Source organism: Hyla sarda, chromosome 3, assembly GCF_029499605.1.
Source record: "Hyla sarda isolate aHylSar1 chromosome 3, aHylSar1.hap1, whole genome shotgun sequence".
NCBI classification, from domain to species: domain Eukaryota; kingdom Metazoa; phylum Chordata; class Amphibia; order Anura; family Hylidae; genus Hyla; species Hyla sarda.
The window spans coordinates 362,546,822-362,564,006 of record NC_079191.1 but is presented as its reverse complement, the minus strand read 5'-3'; the positions used below and the strand labels follow the sequence as shown (position 1 = coordinate 362,564,006).

The 17,185-nt window shown below is 48.9% G+C and overlaps 1 long non-coding RNA gene across 3 annotated transcripts in view; it reads left to right on the top strand.

Moving 5' to 3' along the window:
* Window positions 1-11,880, top strand: part of LOC130362746 (uncharacterized) — a 106,890-nt gene extending 95,010 nt beyond the window's left edge. For all 3 annotated transcript variants that reach the window (XR_008891550.1, XR_008891549.1, XR_008891548.1), the window contains one exon: window positions 9,001-11,880. This is a non-coding gene — a long non-coding RNA (uncharacterized LOC130362746). The remainder of the gene's footprint in view (window positions 1-9,000) is intronic.
* Window positions 11,881-17,185: the final 5,305 nt, after the last annotated feature.

Genomic DNA, 17,185 nt, shown 5'->3' with positions numbered 1-17,185 from the left:
GCAGAGATCGGAAGTGGATGCCTGCTGAAATGCTTCAGCAGGCATACAGGGCAAACGCCGAGGGGGGCCATGTCTGCCGCAAATCGCGAGGAAAATTGCCCCTGCGATCTGCGGCAATGCCGGGCTGATCGGGTCTCTGGGACCCGACCGCCCAGTAATTTTGCATGATCCCAGTTGTCACAGACAGCCAGGACCATGCTGGAGGCTAGGAGCGAGGTGGCAAGCCTGCCACCTCCTCCTATCCCCTGCGATTCTTCAGTTAGCTAACCGACCAATCGCAGGGACCTTTGCAGCAGTCCAGACCGCCGTAAAGCGATCTGGACTGCTCCATCTGGTCCCCTTACACTACAACTCCCAGCATGCCCAGACAGCCCTTGGCATCTGGGCATGCTGGGAGTTGCAGTTTTGCAACATCTGGAGGTCCACAGTTTGGAGACCACTTTGCCCTTCCAGATGTTGCAAAACTACACATCCTCAGCATGCCCTTACTGTCCAGGCATGCTGGGAGTTGTAGTTCTGTAACATCTGGCTAGAGATGAAAGAACTTACAGTAAATTTGATTCGTCACGAACTTCTCGGCTCGGCAGTTGATTACTTTTCCTGCATAAATGTGTTCAGCTTTCAGGTGCTCCTAGGACTGTATTGACCTTTTCCAGCCCACGGGGAGCACCTGAAAGCTGAACTAATTTATGCAGGAAAAGTCATCAACTGCCGAGCCGAGAAGTTCGTGACGAATTAAATTTACTGTAAGTTCGCTCATCTCTACATCTGGCCCTTCAGATCTTGCAGAACTACAACTCCCAGCATGCCTGGACATTTTTGGCATACTGGGAGTTGTAGTTTTGCAACATCTGGAAGGGCACAGATTGGGAACCACTGTATTAGCGGTCTGCAAACTGTAGTCCTCCAGATGTTGCAAAACTACAACTCCAAGCATGCTGGGAGTTGTAGTTCGGCAACATCTGGCTCTAAAGATGTTGCCGAACTACTACTTCCAGCATGCCTGAGAATGTTTGGGAGTAGTGGTTTTGCAACAACTGGAGGCACACTGGTTGGGAAACATTGTCTGTTTCCTAACTCAGTGTTTCCCAACCCGTGTGCCTCCAGCTGTAGCAAAACTATAACTACCAATATGCACTGATAGACTGTGCATGCTGGGAGTTGTTGTTTTGCAACAGCTGGAGACCCCCCCTCTGGATGTACAGGGTACATTCACATGGGCAGGGGGCTTACAGTGAGTATCAGGCTGCAAGTTTGCGATGCAGCAAATTTTGCGCGGCAGCTCAAACTCGCAGCGGGAAACTCGCTGTAATCCCCCGCCCATGTGACTGTACACTAAAAACACTACACTACACTACACTGCACTAACACAAAATAAAATCAAAAGTAAAAAACACTACATATACACATACCCCTACACAGCCCCCCTCCCCAATAAAAATGAAAAACGTCTGGTACGCCACTGTTTCCAAAATGGAGCCTCCAGCTGTTGCAAAACAACATCTCCCAGTATTGCCGGACAGCCGTTGACTGTCCAAGCATGCTGAGAGTTTTGCAACAGCTGGAGGCACCCTGTTTGGGAATCACTGGCGTAGAATACCCCTATATCTACCCCTATGCAAATCCCTAATTCAGGCCTCAAATGCACATGGCGCTGTCACTTTGGAGCCCTGTCGTATTTCAAGGCAACAGTTTAGGGCCACATATGGGGTATCGCCATACTCGGGAGAAATTGCCTAACAAAGTTTGGGGGGCTTTTTCTCCTTTCACCTCTTTTGAAAAGGTGAAGTTGGGGTCTACACCAGCATGTTAGTGTAAAAAAATAATTTTTTTACACTAACATGCTGGTGTTGCCCTATACTTTTCATTTTGACAAGAGGTAAAAGGGGAAAAAAGCCCCCCAAAATTTGTAATGCAATTTCTCCCGACTACGAAGATACCCCATATGTGGGCGCAAAGTGCTCTGGGGGCGCACAACAAGGCCCAGAAGGGAGAGTGCACCATGTACATTTGAGGTGATTTGCACAGGGGTGGCTGATTGTTACAGCGGTTTTGACAAATGCAAAAAAAAAAAAAAACCACATGTGACCCCATTTTGGAAACTACACCTCTCTCAGAATGTAATGAGGGGTACAGTGAGAATTTACACCCCACTGGTGTCTGACAGATCTTTGGAACAGTGGGCTGTGCAAATTAAAAATGTTGTACAGTCCACTGTTACAAAGATCTGACAGACACCAGTGGGGGGTAAATGCTCACTGTACCCCTTGTTACGTTCCTCAAGGGGTCTAGATTCCAAAATGGTAAGCCATGTGTTGGTTATCTTGCTGTCTTGGCACCACAGGGGCTTCCTAAATGCGACATGGCCCCCGAGCAAAATTTGCTCTCAAAAAGCCAAATCCTTCTCTTCTGAGCATTGTAGTTCGCCCGTAGTGCACTTCAGGTCAACTTATGGGGTACCTCCATACTCAGAAGAGATGGGGTTACAAATTTTTTTTTTGGGGGGGGGGGGTATTTTCTGCTATTAACCATTGCAAAAATGTGAAATTTGGGGGAAACACACATTTTAGTGAAACATTTTTTTTTTTTTTTACATATGCAAAAGTCGTGAAACACCTGTGGGGTATTAAGGCTCACTTAATTCCTTGTTACATTCCTCAAGGGGTTTAGTTTCCAAAATGGTATGCCATATGTTTTTTTTTTTTTTTTGCTGTTCTGGCACCATAGGGGCTTACTAAATGCAACATGCCCCCCAAAAACCATTTCAGAAAAATGTACTCTCCAAAATCCCCTTGTTGCTCCTTTGCTTCTGAGCCATCTACTGCGCCCGCCGAACCCTTTACATAGACATATGAGGTATGTGCTTACTCTAGAGAAATAGGGCAACAAATACAAGTATACATTTTCTCCTTTTACCCCTTGTAAAAATTCAAAAATTGAGTCTACAAGAACATGCAAGTGTAAAAAATGAAGATTGTGAATTTTCTCCTTCACTTTGATGCTATTCCTGTGAAACACCTAAAGGGTTAAAACGCTGACTGAATGTCATTTTGAATACTTTGGGGGGTGCAGTTTTTATAATGGGGTCTTTTATGGGGTATTTCTAATATGAAGACCCTTCAAATCCACTTCAAACCTGAACTGATCCCTGAAAAATTTTGAGTTTGAAAATTTTGTGAAAAATTGGAAAATTGCTGCTGAACTTTGAAGCTCTCTGGTGTCTTCCAAAAGTAAAAACTTGTCAATTTTATGATGCAAACATAAAGTAGAAATATTGGAAATGTGAATAATTTTTTTTTTATTTGGAATATCCATTTATTTGGAATATCCATTACAAGCAGAGAGCTTCAAAGTTAGAAAAATGCTAAATTTTCAATTTTTTCATAAAATTTTGGGATTTTTCACCAAGAAAGGATGCAAGTTACCAAAAAAACTTACCACCATGTTAAAGTAGAATATGTCACGAAAAAACAATCTCAGAATCAGAATGATAACTAAAAGCATTCCAGAGTTATTAATGTTTAAAGTGACAGTGGTCAGATGTTCAAAAAACACTCTGGTCCTAAGGTGTAAAATGGCCTGGTCCTTAATGAGTTAAAGGCAAGGAGGAAAAAACGAAAATGCAAAAACGGAAAAACCCTCGATCCTTAAGGGGTTAATTATTTGGGATTTGGGATTGCAACTGGGCCAGGGAATTCACGTTTAATATTAGTGTATATATTTTATTAGTATGGTATGGTTATTATAGGAAAATGTCTTGTAAATATTGTATATATTTATTTGTGTGGCGGACTTAGTGTGGTGCTGACCGGTGTTGTATTTTATGCTATGGTGTTGGTTTTATGATTCATTATATTGATATGTTCTGTCAGATATGGTATGTTTATGTTTTGTACTTATTTATTGTTATGTTTAAAATTTTAATAAAGATTTACAGAATATAACTCAGGATCAGAACAGGATAAGTTATGTAATGTATATACACAGTGAATGTATGAGTGTATGCAGGATATAACTCAGGATCAGTACAAGATGAATGTAGCTCTGAAATATACAATATATTACTCCTGATCTTGAGTTACATTCTATACTAAACGGAATCTGTCATCAATGTCACCCGCACTAACCTGTTGTACAGGCTCGAAGTGTGGGTGACACTATGACAATACCAAAGAGTACAGAACTGGCGGGAGTACCGAGCTGGGGGGGATACAGAGTTGGCGGGGATACAGAGCTGGTGGGAGGGAGTACAGAGCTGGGGGATGGAGTACAGAGCTAGAGCTTGGAGTGAGTACAGAGCTGGGGGGGAGTAAAGAGCTGGGGGAGATTATAGAGCTGGGAGGATATAGAGCTTGGGAGGGAAGTAGAGAGCTGGGGGGAGTATAGAGCTGGGGGGTACAGAGCTGGGGGGAAAGTATAGAGCTGGGAGGTTATAGAGTTGTGGGGGGTACAGAGCTAAGGAAGAATATAGAGCTGGGGTGGGTACAGAGCGGGAGGGAGAGTATAGAGCTGGGGGGAGTATAGAACTGGGGAGAGCTGTAGGAGAGTATAGAGCTGGGGGAGAGTATAGAGCTGGGAGAGAGTTTAGAGCTGTGGGGAGAGAATAGAGCTGTAGGGAGAAAATAGAGCTGGGGCGAGAGTATAGAGCTGGGGGGAGAGTATAGAGCTGGGGGAGAGTATAGAGCTGTGGGGATAGTATAGAGCTGTGGGAAGAGAATAGAGCTGTGGGGAGAGTATAGAGCTGGGGAGAGAATAGAGCTGGGGGGAGAGTATAGAGTTGGGGGAGAGAATAGAGCTGGGGCGAGAGTATAGAGCTGGGGGGAGAGTAAAGAGCTGGGGGGAGAGTATAGAGCTGTGGGAAGAGAATAGAGCTCGGGGAGAGAATAGAGCTGGGTGAGAGTATAGAGCTGGGGGGATATAGAGCTGGGGTGGGTGCAGAGCTAAAGGGAGAGTATAGAGCTGGGAGAGTATAGAGCTGGGGGAAAGTATAGAGCTGGTGGAGAGTATAGAGCTGGGGGATAGTATAGAGCTGTGGGGAGAGAACAGAGCTGGTGCGAGAGTATAGAGCTGGATTGGGTACAGAGCTGGGGGAGAGTATGGAGCTGGGGAGAGTATAGAGCTGGGGGAGAGTATAGAGCTGGGGGAGAGTATAGAGCTGCGGAAGAGTATAGAGCTGGTGGAGAGTATAGAGCTGGGGGAGAGTAGAGAGCTGTGGGGAGAGAATAGAGTTGAGTATAGAGCTGGGGGATAGTATAGAGCTGTGGGGAGAGAATAGAGCTGGTGTGAGAGTATAGAGCTGGGAGAGTATAGAGCTGTGGGGAGAGTATAGAGCTGTGGGGAAAGAATAGAGCTGGGACGAGAGTATAGAGCTGGTGGGATATAGAGCTGGGGTGGGTGCAGAGCTGGAGGGAGAGTATAGAGCTGGAGGGAGAGTATAGAGCTGGGGAGAGTATAGAGCTGGGGAGAGTATAGAGCTGGTGGAGAGTATAGAGCTGGGGGAGAGTATAGAGCTGTGGGAGAGAATAGAGCTGTGGGGAGAGAATACAGCTGGGGGAGAGTATAGAGCTGGGGGAGAGTATAGAGCTGTGGGGAGAGTATAGAGCTGTGGGGAGAGTATAGAGCTGTGGGATATAGAGCTGGGGTGGGTGCAGAGCTGAAGGGAGAGTATAGAGCTGGGGAAAGTATAGAGCTAGGGGAGAGTATAGAGCTGGTGGAGAGTATAGAGGTGTGGGGAGACTATAGAGCTGTGGGAAAGAATAGAGCTGGGAGAGTATTGAGCTGTGGGGAGAGAATAGAGCTGTGGAGAGAGTAATGAGCTGTGGGGAGAGAATAGAGCTGGGGGAGAGTATAGCGCTGGGGAGAGTATAGAGCTGGGGGAGAGTGTAGAGCTGGGGGAGAGTATAGAGCTATGGGGAGAGAATAGAGCTGTGGGGAGAGAATAGAGCTGGGGAGAGTATAGAGCTGTGGGGAGACTATAGAGCTGGGGGGAGAGTATAGAGCTGTGGAGAGAGAATACAGCTGGGGAGAGTATAGAGCTGTGGGGAGAGTATAGAGCTATGGGGAGAGAATAGAGCTGGGGCGAGAGTAAAGAGCTGTGGGGAGAGAATAGAGCTGGGGCAAGAGTATAGAGCTGGGGGAGAGTATAGAGCTGGGGGAGAGAATAGAGCTGGGGGAGAGAATAGAGCTAGGGGAGAGAATAGAGCTGGGGCAGATTATAGAGCTGGGGATATAGACCTGGGGTGGGTGCAGAGCTGGAGGGAGAGTATAGAGCTGGGGAGAGTATAGAGCTTGGGGAGAGTATAGAGCTGGGGGAGAGTATATATCTGTGGGGAGAGAATAGAGCTGGGGGAGAGTATAGAGCTGTGGGGAGAGTATAGAGCTGGGGGAGAGTATATAGCTGTGGGGAGAGAATAGAGCTGGGGGAGAGTATAGAGCTGGGGAAGAGTATATAGCTGTGGGGAGAGAATAGAGCTGGGGGAGAGTATAGAGCTGGGGGAGAGTATAGAGCTTGGGGAGAGTATAGAGCTGGGGGAGAGTATATAGCTGTGGGGAGAGAATAGAGCTGGGGGAGAGTATAGAGCTGTGGGGAGAGTATAGAGCTGGGGAGAGTATAGAGCTGTGGGGAGAGAATAGAGCTGGGGAGAGAATAGAGCTGGGGGAGAGTATAGAGCTGTGGGGAGAGTATAGAGCTGGGGAGAGTATAGAGCTGTGGGGAGAGAATAGAGCTGGGGAGAGTATAGAGCTGGGGGAGAGTATAGAGCTGTGGGGAGAGTATAGAGCTGTGGGAGAGAATAGATCTGGGGCGAGAGTATAGAGCTATGGGGAGAGTATAGAGCTGTGGGGAGAGAATAGAGCTGGGGAGAGTATAGAGCTGGGGGAGAGTATAGAGCTGTGGGGAGAGTATAGAGCTGTGGGGAGAGAATAGATCTGGGGCGAGAGTATAGAGCTATGGGGAGAGTATAGAGCTGGGGGGATATAGAGCTGGGGTGGGTGCAGAGCTGGGGCAAGAGTATAGAGCTGTGGGGAGAGAATAGAGCTGAGGGAGAGAATAGAGCTGGGGGAGAGTATAGAGCTGTAGGGATATAGAGCTGGGGTGGGTGCAGAGCTGGAGGGAGAGTATAGAGCTGGAGGGAGAGTATAGAGCTGGGGGAGAGTGTAGAGCTGGAGGGAGAGTATAGAGCTGGGGGAGAGTGTAGAGCTGGAGGGATATAGAGCTGGGGTGGGTGCAGAGCTGGGGCGAGAGTATAGAGAGGTGGGGAGAGTATAGGGCTGAGGAGAGAGAATAGAGCTGGGGGAGAGAATAGAGCTGGGGGAGAGTATAGAGCTGGGGGATATAGAGCTGGGGTGGGTGCAGAGCTGGAGGGAGAGTATAGAGCTGGGGAAGAGTATATAGCTGTGGGGAGAGAATAGAGCTGGGGGAGAGTATAGAGCTGGGGAAGAGTGTAGAGCTGGAGGGATATAGAGCTGGGGTGGGTGCAGAGCTGGGGCGAGAGTATAGAGAGCTGGGGGAGAGAATAGAGCTGGGGGAGAGTATAGAGCTGGGGGATATAGAGCTGGGGTGGGTGCAGAGCTGGAGGGAGAGTATAGAGCTGGAGGGAGAGTATAGAGCTGGGGGAGAGTATAGAGCTGGGGGAGAGTGTAGAGCTGGAGGGAGAGTATAGAGCTGGGGGAGAGTATAGAGCTGGAGGAGAGTGTAGAGCTGGAGGGAGAGTATAGAGCTGGGGGGAGAGTATAGAGCTGGAGGGAGAGTATAGAGCTGGGGGAGAATATAGAGCTGGAGGAAGAGTATAGAGCTGGGGTAGAGTATAGTGCTGGGGGAGAGTGTAGAGCTGGAGGGAGAGTATAGAGCTGGGGGAGAGTATAGAGCTGGAGGGAGAGTATAGAGCTGGGGGAGAGTATAGAGCTGGCGGAGAGTATAGAACTGGGGGAGAGTGTAGAGCTGGAGGGAGAGTATAGAGCTGGGGGAGAGTGTAGAGCTGGGGGAAAGTATAGAGCTGGGGAAGAGTATAGAGCTGGGGGAGAGTATAGAGCTGGAGGGAGAGTATAGAGCTGGGGCGAGTATAGAGCTGGGGGAGAGTGTAGAGCTGGAGGGAGAGTATAGAGCTGGGGGAGAGTATAGAGCTGTGGGGAGAGTATAGAGCTTGGGGGAGTATAGAGCTGTGGGGAGAGAATAGAGCTGGGGAGAGAATAGAGCTGGGGGAGAGTATAGAGCTGTGGTGAGAGTATAGAGCTGGGAAGAGTATAGAGCTGTGGGGAGAGAATAGAGCTGGGGAGAGTATAGAGCTGGGGGAGAGTATAGAGCTGGAGGGAGAGAATAGAGATGGGGAGAATATAGAGCTGGGGGAGAGTATAGAGATGGGGAGAATATAGAGCTGGGGGAGAGTATAGAGATGGGGAGAATATAGAGCTGGGGGAGAGAATAGAGCTGGGGGAGGGAGTACAGAGCTGGGGGTGTACTTAGAGGAGGTTGTAAGGTGCTGTATATGTCTCTGCTGGGGGCTCACTGCAGTTCTAAGGGAGCAGGGCAGCTATTCTTCATTGCTGGGCAGGCTCTTCCCGGCATCCAGCATGACATGAGGAACTGCAGGTGCGGGGCTGCTGGGAGGTGTCAATAGAAGTCAGCTGGTACATGTCATGTGATGAGCCTGCTCCTCATTGGCTAAGTGTGCCTGCTGTCGTCTACTGATACTGCCCAGCGGTCCATGTCTTGTGCCTGTGGAGCCCTTCCAGTGCTTGTCTGTATCTATGAGGGGATCAGACATGTATTTAGTTACATCTGATCTGTGCTGACCGATCTTCTCCTTACCAAAATATTGTACTTTGGTTCATTTAAACTTTTTTTATGTAACCACAAAATGTCAGATGGTAAACATGGCGTTAAACTCATATACTCATTCACATTCACTTACATTCACATTTACTTCTGCTCGCCGTTGCCACCTCTGGTGAGTAGCATTACTTTAGGTATATTGCCTTCTAATATTCTTTTGTATTCTACAGAATTGACCAGAATTTTCCAGTGAATAGGTGATGTTATGGTAACACATGGTCTCGTGTGCCTCCGAGTCTGAAGGAGTTGCTGCTTTCTGTCCTGGAGTTGGAACAAAGTTGCAAAAGCTTATCAGAATCATATGTACCACTACAGGCTACTATGCAGAAGACTTTATCCGGACCTGAGGGACCTACTTCTTACTTCTTTTCTTCTGAACTTTCCACTTGGCTTAGGGTGATGAACGTTTCCAGTTGGAAGCCAGCCTACAGAGTTTTCTTTAGGGAATTTACAAAACTCAGAAACTGCTCAAGTAAACATCTATATTGTTAACACACTTAAAGGGGTATTCCAGTCATACACATCTTATCCCCTATCCAAAGGGGGCCCCCCTTGTGATGTCACAATACGCCCCCCCCCCCCCTCCATTCATGTCTATGGGAGTGGGTGTGACAACCATCACGCCCTCTTCCATAGACATAAATGGAGGGGACGGGGCGTGACATCGCATCTCCAGTCCCGGAAACACAGAGGTTTCTGACACTGGAGAAGCAGTTGGGTGCTGCACGGAGATTGCGGAGGGTCCCCTTTGGATAGGGGATAAGATGTCTGTGGCGAGAATACCACTTTAACTTCTTCAGTACGATCTACCATCTGTCATCATCTACCTAAGGTACTTTTTTGTTGGAACTGTTTAATACGTTTGCTAAAAGTTACGCATTATAATAAACATCCTTTGAATCTTGGGTTATACTGTACACTTAACATCACAGGTCTTCCACACACCATCAGCAATTGTCACCAGTGTGGTGTCCCGGTACCGTATGGCATACAATACCTAGTGTAAAGGTCCCCAAAGTCAGAGTAACTACGTTCAGGTAGGGTTCCTCAGGTGGGACAGCCCCTAGTCCCCTCTCCTTAAGTTTAACTTGTATATTAATAAATGGATATATTAGTAATTCTATCTATATTATATAGGAATGTATAGTACTTACCTTGTTCAGCGTCGCAGGGCCCTCGGTCATGTGACCAAGCTAGTAACCTCTATGGTATGTTGCAGGACCTTAGGAGGTCCTTGGGTCACGTGTTACCCAGCATTCTCTGTAATGGTGATTGACATCCGTATAGGACCAATTAGCTTTCGTCCAGCCCCTGCCCATATAAGGTAGCTGCGTCCAATTATCGCTCTCTTGGGTTGCTGCTCTCGTAAATGCCGGACTAACAGGACGGTGTGCTGCGCAACACGACACGCTAGGACTCAAAACCTACGGCCTCAGCAGAACCAAAAATCATGACTCATACTAATTCCTGCTAATACTAGCCTGACTACTGGACCGCAACTAATTCTCTAAATCCAGTGGAGCAGCGCAATAGTCTAGAGACTCCTAAAGCTAAAGTCCCAACCATTGTCAATCTCCAAAAGGAAGCTATATTGATGAGAGACTGTTATTGTTACGCCGAGCGCTCCGGGTCCCCGCTCCTCCCCGGAGCGCTCGCTACACTCTCCCCACTGCAGCGCTCCGTTCAGATCCACTGACCCGGGGCGCTGCGATTCCGCTTCCAGCCGGGATGCGATTCGCGATGCGGGTAGCGCCCGCTCGCGATGTGCACCCCGGCTCCCGTACCTGACTCGCTCTCCCTCGGTCCTGTCCCGGCGCGCGCGGCCCCGCTCCCTAGGGCGCGCGCGCGCCGGGTCTTTGCGTTTTAAAGGGCCACTGCGCCGCTGATTGGCGCAGTGATTCCAATTAGTGTGTTCACCTGTGCACTTCCCTATATCACCTCACTTCCCCTGCACTCCCTTGCCGGATCTTGTTGCCATCGTGCCAGTGAAAGCGTTTCCTTGTGTGTTCCTAGCCTGTGTTCCAGACCTCCTGCCGTTGCCCCTGACTACGATCCTTGCTGCCTGCCCCGACCTTCTGCTACGTCCGACCTTGCTTCTGTCTACTCCCTTGTACCGCGCCTATCTTCAGCAGTCAGAGAGGTTGAGCCGTTGCTAGTGGATACGACCTGGTCACTACCGCCGCAGCAAGTCCATCCCGCTTTGCGGCGGGCTCTGGTGAAAACCAGTAGTGACTTAGAACCGATCCACTAGCACGGTCCACGCCAATCCCTCTCTGGCACAGAGGATCCACTACCTGCCAGCCGGCACCGTGACAGTAGATCCGGCCATGGATCCCGCTGAAGTTCCTCTGCCAGTTGTCGCTGACCTCACCACGGTGGTCGCCCAGCAGTCACAACAGATAGCGCAACAAGGCCAACAGCTGTCTCAACTGACCGTGATGCTACAGCAGTTACTACCACAGCTTCAGCAATCATCTCCTCCGCCAGCTCCTGCACCTCCTCCGCAGCGAGTGGCCGCCTCTGGTCTACGCCTATCCTTGCCGGATAAATTTGATGGGGACTCTAAGTTTTGCCGTGGCTTTCTTTCCCAATGTTCCCTGCACCTGGAGATGATGTCGGACCAGTTTCCCACTGAAAGGTCTAAGGTGGCTTTCGTAGTCAGCCTTCTGTCTGGAAAAGCCCTGTCTTGGGCCACACCGCTCTGGGACCGCAATGACCCCGTCACTGCCTCTGTACACTCCTTCTTCTCGGAAATCCGAAGTGTCTTTGAGGAACCTGCCCGAGCCTCTTCTGCTGAGACTGCCCTGTTGAACCTGGTCCAGGGTAATTCTTCCGTTGGCGAGTATGCCGTACAATTCCGTACTCTTGCTTCAGAATTATCCTGGAATAATGAGGCCCTCTGCGCGACCTTTAAAAAAGGCCTATTCAGCAACATTAAAGATGTTCTGGCCGCACGAGAAATCCCTGCTAATCTACATGAACTCATTCACCTAGCCACTCGCATTGACATGCGTTTTTCCGAAAGGCGTCAGGAGCTCCGCCAAGATATGGACTCTGTTCGCACGAGGCGTTTCTTCTCCTCGGCTCCTCTCTCCTCTGGTCCCCTGCAATCCGTTCCTGTGCCTCCCGCCGTGGAGGCTATGCAGGTCGACCGGTCTCGCCTGACACCTCAAGAGAGGACACGACGCCGCATGGAGAATCTCTGCCTGTACTGTGCTAGTACCGAACACTTCCTGAGGGATTGTCCTATCCGTCCTCCCCGCCTGGAAAAACGTACGCTGACTCCGCACAAAGGTGAGACAGTCCTTGATGTCTACTCTGCTTCTCCACGTCTTACTGTGCCTGTGCGGATGTCTGCCTCTGCCTTCTCCTTCTCTACTATGGCCTTCTTGGACTCGGGATCTGCAGGAAATTTTATTTTGGCCTCTCTCGTCAACAGGTTCAACATCCCAGTGACCAGTCTCGCCAGACCCCTTTACATCAATTGTGTAAACAATGAAAGATTGGACTGTACCATACGTTTCCGCACGGAGCCCCTTCTAATGTGCATCGGAGCTCATCACGAGAGGATTGAACTTTTGGTCCTCCCCAATTGCACTTCTGAAATTCTCCTTGGACTTCCCTGGCTTCAACTTCATTCCCCAACCCTGGATTGGTCCACTGGGGAGATCAAGAGTTGGGGGCCCTCTTGTTCCAAGGACTGTCTAAAACCGGTTCCCAGTAACCCTTGCCGTGACTCTGTGGTTCCTCCAGTAACCGGTCTCCCTAAGGCCTATATGGACTTTGCGGATGTTTTCTGCAAAAAACAAGCTGAGACTCTACCTCCTCACAGGCCTTATGATTGTCCTATCGACCTCCTCCCGGGCACTACTCCACCCCGGGGCAGAATTTATCCTCTGTCCGCCCCAGAGACTCTTGCCATGTCTGAATACGTCCAGGAAAATTTAAAAAAGGGCTTTATCCGTAAATCCTCCTCTCCTGCCGGAGCCGGATTTTTCTTTGTGTCCAAAAAAGATGGCTCCCTACGTCCTTGCATTGACTACCGCGGTCTTAATAAAATCACGGTTAAGAACCGCTACCCCCTACCCCTCATCTCTGAACTCTTTGATCGCCTCCAAGGTGCCCACATCTTTACTAAACTGGACTTAAGAGGTGCTTATAACCTCATCCGCATCAGAGAGGGGGATGAATGGAAAACGGCATTTAACACCAGAGATGGACACTTTGAGTATCTGGTCATGCCCTTTGGCCTGTGCAACGCCCCTGCCGTCTTCCAAGACTTTGTTAATGAAATTTTTCGTGATCTTTTATACTCCTGTGTTGTTGTATATCTGGACGATATCCTAATTTTTTCTGCCAATCTAGAAGAACACCGCCAGCATGTCCGTATGGTTCTTCAGAGACTTCGTGACAATCAACTCTATGCCAAAATTGAGAAATGTCTGTTTGAATGCCAATCTCTTCCTTTTCTAGGATACTTGGTCTCTGGCCAGGGACTACAAATGGATCCAGACAAACTCTCTGCCGTCTTAGATTGGCCACGCCCCTCCGGACTCCGTGCTATCCAACGCTTTTTGGGGTTCGCCAATTATTACAGGCAATTTATTCCACATTTTTCTACCGTTGTGGCTCCTATCGTGGCTTTAACCAAAAAAAATGCCGATCCCAAGTCTTGGCCTCCTCAAGCGGAAGACGCCTTTAAACGACTCAAGTCTGCCTTTTCTTCGGCTCCCGTGCTCTCCAGACCTGACCCTTCCAAACCCTTCCTATTGGAGGTTGATGCCTCCTCAGTGGGAGCTGGAGCTGTTCTTCTACAAAAAAATTCTTCCGGGCATGCTGTCACTTGTGGTTTTTTTTCTAGGACCTTCTCTCCGGCGGAGAGGAACTACTCCATCGGGGATCGAGAGCTTCTAGCCATCAAATTAGCACTTGAGGAATGGAGGCATCTGCTGGAGGGATCAAGATTTCCAGTTATTATTTACACCGATTACAAGAACCTCTCCTACCTCCAGTCTGCCCAACGGCTGAATCCTCGCCAGGCCCGGTGGTCTCTGTTCTTTGCCCGATTTAATTTTGAAATTCACTTTCGGCCTGCCGATAAGAACATTAGGGCCGATGCTCTCTCTCGTTCCTCGGATGCCTCGGAAGTTGAACTCTCTCCGCAACACATCATTCCTCCTGACTGCCTGATTTCCACTTCTCCAGCCTCCATCAGGCAAACTCCTCCAGGAAAGACCTTTGTTTCTCCACGCCAACGCCTCGGAATCCTCAAATGGGGTCACTCCTCCCATCTCGCAGGTCATGTGGGCATCAAGAAATCTGTGCAACTCATCTCCCGCTTCTATTGGTGGCCGACTCTGGAGACGGATGTTGTGGACTTTGTGCGAGCCTGCACTATCTGTGCCCGGGATAAGACTCCTCGCCAGAAGCCCGCTGGTTTTCTTCATCCCCTGCCTGTCCCCGAACAGCCTTGGTCTCTGATTGGTATGGATTTTATTACTGATTTACCCCCTTCCCGTGGCAACACTGTTATTTGGGTGGTCGTTGATCGATTCTCCAAAATGGCACATTTCATCCCTCTTCCTGGTCTTCCTTCAGCGCCTCAGTTGGCTAAACAATTTTTTGTACACATTTTTCGTCTTCACGGGTTGCCTACGCAGATCGTCTCGGATAGAGGCGTCCAATTCGTGTCTAAATTCTGGAGGGCTCTCTGTAAACAACTCAAGATTAAATTAAATTTTTCTTCTGCATATCATCCCCAATCCAATGGACAAGTAGAAAGAATTAACCAGGTCTTGGGTGATTATTTACGACATTTTGTTTCCTCCCGCCAGGATGACTGGGCAGATCTCCTTCCATGGGCCGAATTCTCGTATAACTTCAGAGTCTCTGAATCTTCCTCCAAATCCCCATTTTTCGTGGTGTACGGCCGTCACCCTCTTCCCCCCCTCCCTACCCCCTTGCCCTCTGGTCTGCCCGCTGTGGATGAAATTTCTCGTGACCTTTCCATCATATGGAGAGAGACCCAAAATTCTCTCTTACAGGCTTCATCACGCATGAAGAGGTTCGCGGATAAGAAAAGAAGAGCTCCTCCCATTTTTTCCCCTGGAGACAAGGTATGGCTCTCCGCTAAATATGTCCGCTTCCGTGTCCCTAGCTACAAGTTGGGACCACGCTATCTTGGTCCTTTCAAAATTTTGTTTCAGATTAATCCTGTCTCTTACAAACTTCTTCTTCCTCCTTCTCTTCGTATTCCTAATGCCTTTCACGTTTCTCTTCTTAAACCACTCATCATCAACCGTTTCTCTCCCAAATCTGTTCCTCCCACTCCTGTTTCCGGCTCCTCGGACATCTTCTCCGTCAAAGAGATTCTAGCATCTAAAAAGGTCAGAGGGAAAACCTTTTTTTTAGTGGATTGGGAGGGTTGTGGTCCAGAAGAGAGATCCTGGGAACCTGAGGACAACATCCTAGACAAAAGTCTGCTCCTCAGGTTCTCAGGCTCTAAGAAGAGGGGGAGACCCAAGGGGGGGGGTACTGTTACGCCGAGCGCTCCGGGTCCCCGCTCCTCCCCGGAGCGCTCGCTACACTCTCCCCACTGCAGCGCTCCGGTCAGATCCACTGACCCGGGGCGCTGCGATTCCGCTTCCAGCCGGGATGCGATTCGCGATGCGGGTAGCGCCCGCTCGCGATGCGCACCCCGGCTCCCGTACCTGACTCGCTCTCCCTCGGTCCTGTCCCGGCGCGCGCGGCCCCGCTCCCTAGGGCGCGCGCGCGCCGGGTCTTTGCGTTTTAAAGGGCCACTGCGCCGCTGATTGGCGCAGTGATTCCAATTAGTGTGTTCACCTGTGCACTTCCCTATATCACCTCACTTCCCCTGCACTCCCTTGCCGGATCTTGTTGCCATCGTGCCAGTGAAAGCGTTTCCTTGTGTGTTCCTAGCCTGTGTTCCAGACCTCCTGCCGTTGCCCCTGACTACGATCCTTGCTGCCTGCCCCGACCTTCTGCTACGTCCGACCTTGCTTCTGTCTACTCCCTTGTACCGCGCCTATCTTCAGCAGTCAGAGAGGTTGAGCCGTTGCTAGTGGATACGACCTGGTCACTACCGCCGCAGCAAGTCCATCCCGCTTTGCGGCGGGCTCTGGTGAAAACCAGTAGTGACTTAGAACCGATCCACTAGCACGGTCCACGCCAATCCCTCTCTGGCACAGAGGATCCACTACCTGCCAGCCGGCACCGTGACAGTTATCTTGATGAAGTGTACAGAAAATCTTAACGCTTTTCTGTACAGAACGCTGTTTACAGAAGCTTTCTGGTTGTGGACAATCCATTATTACTATCTACTTAAACTCAGTATCATCTACCTCCCTATCGTTCCTGGGAAGGGCGGCGGTAGGAAAAGCTTTATTGAGGAGCCCTCACCCTGGCGTCACGAATAGCAAGGGTTAACAAACACCCTTTATTACCTGCACAGCTACACTCCTCATACCCTACACCCCCCAAGCTACCACACCAGAATGTGCCCCAGGGGATATAGATGATATACCATCAGTGTGCCCCTCTCTTGACAACTAAGTGGTAACTCTGGGGAGTACACTTGGGGTCCAAATTAGTGTTGCTCGCGAATATTCGCAATTCGAATTTTATTTGCGAATATCGCATATTCGCGAATTCGCGAATATTCGCGAATATAGCGCTATATATTCGTAATTACGAATATTCGTTTTTTTGTTTTTTTTTTCACAGTACACATCACAGTGATCATCCCTCTCTGCTTCCAGCTTATGTGGTGTAAGAAGGCTCTAATACTACTGTGTGAGTGAGACTGGTGTGCGAATTTTCGCATATGCGAAAATTAGCATATGCTAATTTTCACATATGCGAATATTCTCATATGTTAATTTTGTATATGCAAATTTTCGCATATGTTAATTTTCGCACACGCGAATATTCGAATATGCGAAAATAAATTGAGAATATTATGAATATGCGAATATTCGCGAATATGGCGAATATTCGTCCATATATTCGCGAATATTCGCGAATTCGAATATGGCCTATGCCGCTCAACACTAGTCCAAATGCCAACATTGGCTTCCTGTGAAATCAGTGACTTCTCCACTGCTGAAGGAGGGACACCACAAGTACCAGCAGAGCCTAGACATCACTAAAACAGTAATCATTTTAAAAACTAAATGATTTTTCAGGTTAATTACTAACTGCAAAAAAAAAGTCCATCTCCAAGGGTATCTACATTTGTATTACTGATCACACATTGCAGATATTTTTGGGTTCTCGTGCACATGTCCTTGTAACTCTAATAACTGGACAGTAATGTAATCAATACATGCATGAATA